At 39.1% G+C, this 10,000-nt stretch overlaps 1 protein-coding gene across 2 annotated transcripts in view; it reads left to right on the top strand.

The window, feature by feature from the left end:
• Nucleotides 1-10,000, top strand: part of drd2a (dopamine receptor D2a) — a 235,195-nt gene that overhangs the window by 50,497 nt on the left and 174,698 nt on the right. The window lies entirely within an intron of this gene.

Here is a 10,000-nt window from a genome sequence, read left to right as displayed (position 1 = left end):
TTAATGGCTGAGTTGCTGATGTTTCCAAACTATTCCATTTTCTTATAATAAAGCCAACAGTTTACTTTGGAATATTTAGGAGCGAGGGAATTTCACGACGGGATTTGTTGCACAGATGGCATCCTATGACAGTTCCACTCTGGAAATCACTGAGCTCCTGAGAGAGGCCCATTCTTTCACAAATGTTTGTAGAAACAGTCTCCATGCCTAAGTGCTTGATTTTATACACCTGTGGCCGGGCCATGTGATTAGGACACCTGATTCTGATCATTTGGATGGGTGGCCAAATACTTTTGGCAATATAGTGTATTTTAACCTTGAGTTGTATGTTGTGTTGACTTCAAAAAGCTATCAATGGATCAAATAACGTCACCATAATATTTGACATCCGACAAGTAGATAATTGTGTTTCAGAGATTTTGAAGCATATAGGCCAGGGGTGTCAAACTCATTTTCATTGAGGGGCCACATCGCAGTTATGGCTACTCTCAGAGGGCCGCATTTAAATGTGAGTAATAAATACAAATTAATAAATATTATTACACAATTTTGTTATGCGTTTGGTCATATTTTTGTAAAAATTATTAGTTTTTTAAATGTAGACCAGCAGCTCAGTCAGAATTTTATTGTATAATGTATCTTTTTTTGTTTGTTTTTTTAACAGCATATTACTGGAAAAAGGGTACCACCATATTTTACGGTCAAATTCTGGGGACTGAGCTGATGTTTATTTTTTACTGTAAAATCTATGGTTGTTGCGTTTTTAAATAGAAAAATGTTACCACTGTTTTTTAGGGTAAAATTCTGGCGACTGGGAAGCTAGTGTTTTAGTTTTTTCAACCGTAAAATATATAGTTATTTTTAAACAATGTACAACTTAATGGATAGCTTGCTTCGAAATCATAAGTCAATCAGATATTTATTTTTAGTCCAACAAAAAAAATTTTGTAATGTATCATAATATAATATTTGTGTCATTAAAAGGAAACACAAAACTAGCAGTTCATTATTATTATTACAGGTTAGAACTACTTTCCAACCTAAAGTCATACAAATGTAACAAAATATTACATTATTGATGTGAAAAACATTATTATTACATATTCATACAGGTATCTAAGCATCTATTTTTATATTTAGGAAAGAACAATGTAAAATATATGCAAATTCATGCATTACATGTATTTTTTTCTGTCAAAATGAAAAGAATACATTTAAAATACTTTATTGACGTGCATTGTTTTCAGGCTTTCACGGACCACATTAAATGATGTGGCGGGCCAGATTTTGGGTTTGACACCTCTGATATAGGCGATTGTCACAGCAGTGTCACATCCGTATCAAGCCCGCAAACAGGTTTAATCCGGATGATCAGTTTGCTCAATATAAAAATAAGCTGCATTTTTTTTAATGAAATAGTCTGCAATTGAAGAGTAACCCAGGTCCCACATGACCGTGTTTGAAGATGATGTGTCAGCTGACTTTCAGCGCCTTCTGGATTGGCTGCTGCTACACCAATCAGCGCAGGTTCAAGCAGTCGCCTGCTCTTGTTGTGACTGGCCGCAGATGGCGGCTGTATCCACGCATAATACAGTCTTTCATCGTAAATGATCTACTCAACGGATAAAATAACGAATAACGAAGATGTAAAGAATTAAGTCCACTTGATCATCATCTTTTTAGGTAGAGTTACATGCAGCCCTTGCAATTGGTTGAATGCACGATGCACACCCTGAACTCCATTGTAAAAATGTGTGTTTCTACATTTGGTGTTTGTTCTATTTTAGGTTAAACTATGTTCACATTGGTTATGTTTGTAGTTATATTATCTTTAGTTTGGCTCTCATGGTGTCATTTGGATAATTGGTTTGTTTATATTATAATTGTAAGATTTGAATGATGATAAATGAATGTGTTGTGAATTTCACCGACGCGGCGGTTTGAGGAATTTTACTCAGTTGCTTTTCCAAAAGTTTTTAATGGTGAACAGCAAACATGAGAATCCTAAATAGGAAGTGCTTAAAGTTGAATTGCCTTGTAAATACACTGAGGCAAAGTCTAAGTTAATTGTGTTCTTCATGGTGTATTTGAAGCTGCCCCAATTTTTTCCTTAGAATTTTCAACTAACTTGAAGTGTTTTGCCAAAAGGATATTTTGGACAAAATAAGACAAAAAAAACAGATTAAAGTTGTCTTCAGTTTTAAGTTTTACTGCCTCGATTTTACCAGTCCAGCTCGCGTAGGAATAGATTTTTCTCCACGCAGCCCCTGAGCTAAAATGAGTTTGACACCCTTGCTATAGAATATGCAGCATTTATTAATCCAGTGACAGGTTTAACACAGCAGTAACCTTTCGCCATGTTTTTTTTTCTCCCGTTTTCCAGTTTTTTTTTTTTACTATCTTAAGAATTGTGTGATACATGTTTACAAAATCCTTATCGCAACTCAGCTGATTAGTTTTGGGTGTTATTTGACTTTTACCGTAAGCTTGTCTGAGGTCTTAGTTCACTGGTAACAAGGTCTAATGTGGAAATAAGACACACCAGATCAAGTCATTTAAAGCAGGGGTCTTCAACGTTTTCCAAGTCAAGGACCCCCAAACTAATGGAGAGTGTCACGATAGGCTTTTGCTGGAGGAGTACCCCAATGCAGAGAAGAAAGAATAAAAATACCGACAGAAAGCGCACTCAATAAGGAGTGAGAAAAAAACAACCGAGGACACACACGAAAGATGTGGAGAGGAAACCGTTAACACTACAAAACAACGCCGTGGCAGAGTCACAGGAACGAGATGCGTGAGTGGAGCCAAAGCAGAGGAGATGAACATGACTGGAAGGGTGAACCAAGAATCTACTGGTGCAGAGTGAACTGACTGGAGAGCTGAAGTAGTCAGGAATAATAATAATAATAATAACAGATTTTATTTGTAAAAATCACTTTACATTGAGCAAACTACCTCAAAGTGCTACAGTGTATTAAAAAAATAAATAAAAAGATAATACAAATAAATACAAATAAAAACTAGAACGAGCATGCATATATCTAAAAAAAGGCTTGTTTAAAAAGAAGGGTTTTTAAGCCTTTTTTAAAAGCATCCACAGTCTGTGGTGCCCTCAGGTGGTCAGGGAGAGCGTTCCACAGACTGGGAGCGGCGGAGCAGAATGTTTGTTCGTAGCTTTGTCCTCGGAGGTTGGAGGAGGTTAGTCTGTCCGGAGCGGAGGTGTCGTGTGGAGGATTTGGGGGTGAGCAGTTCTTTGAGGTAGAGGGGGGCATTACCATGGAGGCACTGGTGGGTTAATTGGGAGACTAATTACTAGCTGACAACTACAGCGCTAATTGTTAGCTGACAACTAAAGCGCTAATCATTACCTGGCAACGAGCGTGCCAGTCAGGATAGTATCGGTTCAAATGTGAAAGTTACTCATCCCTAATCACATATACCTGGTACTATAAAGTCCTATTGTGTAACCATGTTGTCAATATGCCCTTATTTAATGACATATAAAACAAAGAACATATTTTTTGCTCAACATCTGCTCAATTCTTTGATGTGAACAAATCATTTTGTGTTTAGGTCATTTGGACAAAAGTTGAATATAGATCAGGGGTGTCATGTACGGCGAACAGGTTTTATCCGGCCTGCGGGTATGAGTATGCTAAGTATAAAAAAAATACAGACATTTTTGAATGAAATAATTGCTGTTCTAAATGTGTCCACTAGATGTCACAATAGCAATTCTTTGTATCTTTGTAGATGATGCTACATTTGTAAAAAAAAAAACACCTGTTAGTGCACCAGTTGAGGAAAATAAGCAAACTACATAAATAACATACTGTAATTTGATTTTGATATTTTTTTATCCTGATAGATTGAGAATGAACACCAATGAGTTGACTGATGAACAGTATCACATAATTTATTCAGAAAGTATAAATAATGACAAATAAAGATAGAATACTATTAACCAAACATGTAAGTGTAAAAAAAAAAAATACAACAACATTATGATTTGTACATTTTCAGAATGTGCTTGTTCTATTTTTAAACAAAGAAAACAATCTGAAGTTGTTATTTTTAAGTTATCGTACTGTGATTTTACCAGTCCGGCCCACTTAGGAGTAGATTTTTCTTCATGTGGCCCCCAATCTAAAATGACTTTGACATCATCTTGTGATTTAGGGCTATATAAATAAACATTGATTGATTGATTGATCTTCAAGCCGCTTTCTGACAGTCGCTTCAGGATGCGCCGTTTTGTGGGCGGTCTTATTTACGTGGCTCACCTTCGACAGTGTCTTCTCCCCGTCATTTTTGTTGTAGCGGTGTAGCTGCGTTTCTGGGTGTTGTTGATAAATGGCTTTGGCTTTGTACAGTAGAGTTTTAACTTGCACTTACAGATGTAGCGACCAACTGTAGTTACTGACAGTGGTTTTCTGAAGTGTTCCTGAGCCAATGTGGTGATATCCTTTACACACTGATGTCGCTTTTTGAGGCAGTACCGCCTGAGGGATCGAAGGTCACGGGCATTCAATGTTGGTTTTCGGTTTTCTCCAGATTCTCTGAACCTTTTGATGATATTACGGACTGTAGATGGTGAAATCCCTAACCCTTGCAATAGCTGGTTGAGAAATGTTGTTCTTAAACTGTTAAACAATTTGCTCACGCATTTGTTGACAAAGTGGTGACCCTCGCCCCATCCTTGTTTGTGAATGATAGTTAAGATCACTTTGCAGGTGTTTTGTTGAACCTAATGCAGAGTTAGTGGAATAAGATATCATAGGACCAAATACCTCCAAATGGAGAGTGACTAGTAAGATACAAATATATCACATGTTGGTGAAGGGGAAGATTGGAATCTTCACAAGTGGGTGATATTGTTCTGCACTAGTTCACCCGAGCTTCCACTCTCTTCATCTAAAAAGCCTCAAGTCGTATGTGTGTGTGTGTGCGTGTGTGTGTGTGTCTGTGTGTTAGTCTCTTTGTGGAGTAAGAGTGTTGTCGTGAATGAGGCTGAGATTTATTTATTTATTTTGCATTCCTGCATTTATTATTCACTAGATAGCCCCTGTGCTTATATTTCACTCAGGACTTGTCTGGCTGGAAAGTTGCTGCATACAGCTACATTTGTTGAAACGCTAGACATGAAAATGTGTCATTAAACTAAATTTAAAAAAAAGCTTTTGACGACTTTAACATAAAGTCCGGCTGTAGACCGCGTCTTAATTATCATATTGACGAGACTGTAAACATTTTTCCTCTGTAAAATCCACTTCAACTACTCAGCTGTGGATTACTTTTTCCCAGATTCAAATTTAATCTACTTTTAATTCACTTTATCGCAGATTTATTATTATTATTTTTTTGCCTTTCTACACTTTTTATGGCTTTTATAATGTTTGCCAGTTTTGGATTCAGTGCCTCACGCTGGTACGTTAATCTTTTTTTGTTTGTTATGATCTTATCTAATGTTCCCTCACAACCCCATCAACACAGTTCTAAAGTTATTTTTTTCCCCCTGTCATTCTAGCTTGATTTTTTTAGTGGTGGGTGACTGGCTGCTTGTTGAAAACTGCAATTTTGTTGTCCTGTGACTGACTATTAGAAAATGGTAAACACAGGAAGGAAACAAAACTCTTGTTGAGGCATGGAGAAGACAAACTTTTATTAGTATCTGTCTACTCCTGCTAGAAGATTGAATTACACAATTTTAATCATGTGATGTTCCTTAATGATTAGCTCTTCGGGAACAAAAAAAAAACAATCATGAGCATAATTTTAAACTATCATGATCTACGGAAAGCCTGTTGGGCATACCAAGATCCACAAGACCCCAGAATAATCTAAATATGATGAAGTTATTATTAAATTTGGGACTACGGCAATGTGGGAACATGAATTAAAACAATCAAGATGCGATCTCTGGGTTGGGGAGGAGATCTTGCCCTAAGTGGAGGTGTTCAAGTACCTCGTAGTCTTATTCACACGTGAGGGAAGAGAGGATCGTGAGATCCACAGGCGGATCGGTGCGGCGTATTCAGTAATGCGGACGCTGTATCGATCCGTTGTGGTGAAGAAGGAGCTGAGCCGGAAGGCAAAGCTCTCAATTTACCGGTCGATCTACGTTCCCATCCTCACCTATGGTCATGAGCTTTGGGTTATGACCGAAAGGACAAGATCACGGGTACGAAATGAGTTCCCTCCGCCGGGTGGCGGGGCTCTCTCTTAGAGATAGGGTGAGAAGCTCTGTCATCCGAGTAAAGCCACTGCTCCTCCACATCGAGAGGAGCCAGGTGAGGTGGTTCGGGAATCTGGTCAGGATGCCACCCGAACGCCTCCCTTTAGGGCACGTCCGACCGGTAGGAGGCCACGGGGAAGACCGATCTCAGAGCGGACAATCTAACCACAAAGCCACTGATAGGTATTTTAGGTATTTTTTATAAATAGGTCAGTGGTACTTAACTTGGGTTCGATCAAACCCTAGGGGTTCGGTGAGTTGGTCAAGACACACCCATTTATTTACACACATCGTGTGAATAAAAACTTCTCCCTATCAACGTATTATAGATACCCCCAAACAATGTTCCTGCAGTACAGCTCGGCTGGTAGAGTGGCCGTGCCAGCAACTTCAGGGTTCCAGGTTCGATCCCCGATTCTGCCATCCTAGTCACTGCCGTTGTGTCCTTGGGCAAAACACTTTACCCACCTGCTCCCAGTGCCACCCACACTGGTTTAAATGTAACTTAGATAGTGGGTTTCACTATGTAAAAGCGCTATATAAATATAATTCACTTCACTTGTATTTTTCTCTAAAGAAGGGTTCGGTGAATGCGCATATGAAACTGGTGGAGCAAAAACAAAAGTGTTGCATTCATATTTCTGTCCAGTGTATTTAAAAAAAGAAACAAAAATCATAAAATGTCACCTTTTTAAAAATGTAAAAAGCAGGTGTTGGTAAAATTCCCTGCTGTGAGATGTTACATGATGTTGCTGGTGTACAAACTCTTCCATCATTAATGAAGAGTGACATTGGTATCTGTATTAATGAAATCCCTACGATATATTTAATATTGATGTGTTTATTTATTGTGTTAGTATTCGCGTCAGCACATTTTGATTCGGACTGTTTTTCTTCCTTTGACTCGTAGACTCTCCTGGGAGGTAAACAAAGGTGTACTCCCGTTCAATTCAATGATTGTTTACGTGCCAAAGACAGTTCACACATGCTGACTGTCATTCATTCTTGTTCGGTAAAACAGCCGACAGTTGTTTGGGTCGACTTAGCATTCTGCCTACATCCTCTCATCAACGCTAAGTTAATAGAGGTTGTATAAGGTCACTGCGTGTTACTAAGTTCCCTGATGGCAGTCAACATTTTACATGCGTTTTGCAGCTCCGTACTACAAAAGTGTGTGAGGATAGTGCGCACTGTACGTGCATAAGAGCTGCGCGTCACCCGGAGTGGAAGCTGCTGTGCTGGCTGGCACTCGGCGTTCTTACATTATTTTTCTGTGGGGTTGCAGAAACAAACAAGATTTGTGGCAGGATCTTTGCCTGACTGGCGTTATCCCCTCATGGTGGTTGCATCCACATAGATTTTCCACAACATTGCTGGCACGGTGAGATGGGAGAAGAAAAATCAGAACTACATAAATCTAGCAGTGTGTGTTTTTTTTTTTGAGGGGTTCTGAGTGCAGCAGGACACCTGAGAGCTGTATTTTACAAAAGGTACTCATTTAAAAAGTGAGTTATAGGGTGGATACAGTTCGGGCTTTAGGTGGCCCCGAACAAGTATTTTTCTGTCCCAATTTTCAATAGACTCTGAAGTGCGCCCACTCCCCACCTTATGTCACTGCCCTACATACACACACAAAGTATGTTTACATGCAATAAAAACTTATTATTGACAAAAAAGTTGAAACTAGCTTTCCAAAACACATGTAACAACTTTTTTAAGGAGGGGATCCACATATCTGTCAAGACTTGGACAATGGCGTGGATTGTTTTCCCGAGGTGCAAAGGATTTGGACCGGACACGGCGTGAAGGTGAATACATATTTTAATTTTAACACTCAAAAAAGGAATAAGCAAAAGGTGCGCACAAGGGCGGAAGTACAAAACTTGGCTATAAAAACAAAAACTCGCACAAAGGCAGAACTACGGACAAAAAAAACAAAAGACACTAACTGTGGCATTAATCAACAAAACTTACTTGCGATGACATGAACAGGGCAGCATGGACTATGAACATGAAACAGAGTGTCAGGAGTGTGTCAAGAGTGATGTCGCCAGGCCGACCAACAGAAAATTAAAAGGTTAAATAACACATATATGATTAACAACAGGTGTGTGAGTGCAAATGAATCAGGTGTGTGACATGAGGACAGGTGAAAACTAATGGGTTGTCATAGAAACAAAACAGGGAGTGAAAAAACAGGAACTGACAAAATCCAAAAAAGCACATGGCCAACAGAGCGACTCCAAAACCAACAAAGGCTGCAACTGCCGCAAGAAACCTGATTGCCCTCTCAACGAGGGGTGCTTACAAACATCAGTCGTTTACCAATCAAAGGTAACACGCAAGGACATTAACACATCCGACACATATGTAGGATTAACCGAGGGAGAGTTCAAAACCAGATGGAACAATCACAAGGCTTCTTTCAGGAACCAAAACATGCGGAATACTACAGAACTCAGCAAACACATTTGGGACCTCAAAGACAATAATGTTGAATATTCAATAACATGGCAAATTCTTGCATCCAGCACACCTTACAACAATGGTAATAAAAGATGCAACCTATGCTTAAAAGAGAAACTGTTTATTATATACCGCCCAGACCTCAACAAGCGCAGCAAAATTGTATCAGCATGCCGTCACAGACGGAAACACCTCCTAGGTAACACATGAGCCAATCACCACGCACCTACGCCTGCCTGTACCTACTTTGGAGACTTTGGGGAAATATATGTGCTGTATGAACTTTGGGGAGGTGAACGATTGAGTGTGTTGTGCAGGTGTTTGAGTTGTATTGGCGGGTTATATGGACGGGAAGGGGGAGGTGTTTGTTATGCGGGATTCATTTGTGGCATATTAAATATAAGCCTGGTTGTGTTGTGGCTAATAGAGTATATATATGTCTTGTGTTTATTTACTGTTTTAGTCATTCCCAACTGAATATCAGGTCCCACCCGCCTCTCACAGCATCTTCCCTATCTGAATCGCTCCCACTGCCCTCTAGTCCTTCACTCTCACTTTCCTCATCCACAAATCTTTCATCCTCGCTCAAATTAATGGGGAAATTGTCGCTTTCTCGGTCCGAATCGCTCTCGCTGCTGGTGGCCATGATTGTAAACAATGTGCAGATGTGAGGAGCTCAACAACCTGTGACGTCACGCTAATCGTCTGCTACTTCCGGTACAGGCAAGGCTTTTTTATCAGCGACCAAAAGTTGCGAACTTTATCGTCGATGTTCTCTACTAAATCCTTTCAGCAAAAATATGGCAATATCGCGAAATGATCAAGTATGACACATAGAATGGACCTGCTATCCCCGTTTAAATAAGAACATTGCATTTCAGTAGGCCTTTAAGTTTTACCAATTTAATTTTGTTACACACAGTCACACTGGTTTTTAAATGCTTAAATAACTCTGCTCCCCAATTGCTCTGCAAGGCAGTTACAAAACTGCAAAATGGTACCAGATCTACCACCCGAGCAACGTCAAAAGGCAAATGTTGCGTTCCATTCCGTAGAACATCTCTTGCCCAGACTGCTTTTTCAATAAAAAGGACCACAACTATGGAACTTTTTACCTGACACTTTGAAAAGTATACCTGCACTTGTCACTTTCAAAAAACAAACTAAATTGTGGCTAGTTGAGCAACAATCGTGTACCCATGTTTAGTTTTTACTAATTTTTACTAATTAGTTGTTATCTAGTCTGCACTTTGTCTGTGTTATTATTATTATTATTATTATTATTATTATTATTATTAT

This window comes from Nerophis lumbriciformis, linkage group LG17 (assembly GCF_033978685.3).
Source record: "Nerophis lumbriciformis linkage group LG17, RoL_Nlum_v2.1, whole genome shotgun sequence".
Lineage (NCBI taxonomy): Eukaryota > Metazoa > Chordata > Actinopteri > Syngnathiformes > Syngnathidae > Nerophis > Nerophis lumbriciformis.
This window is presented reverse-complemented; position numbering and strand designations above follow the sequence as displayed.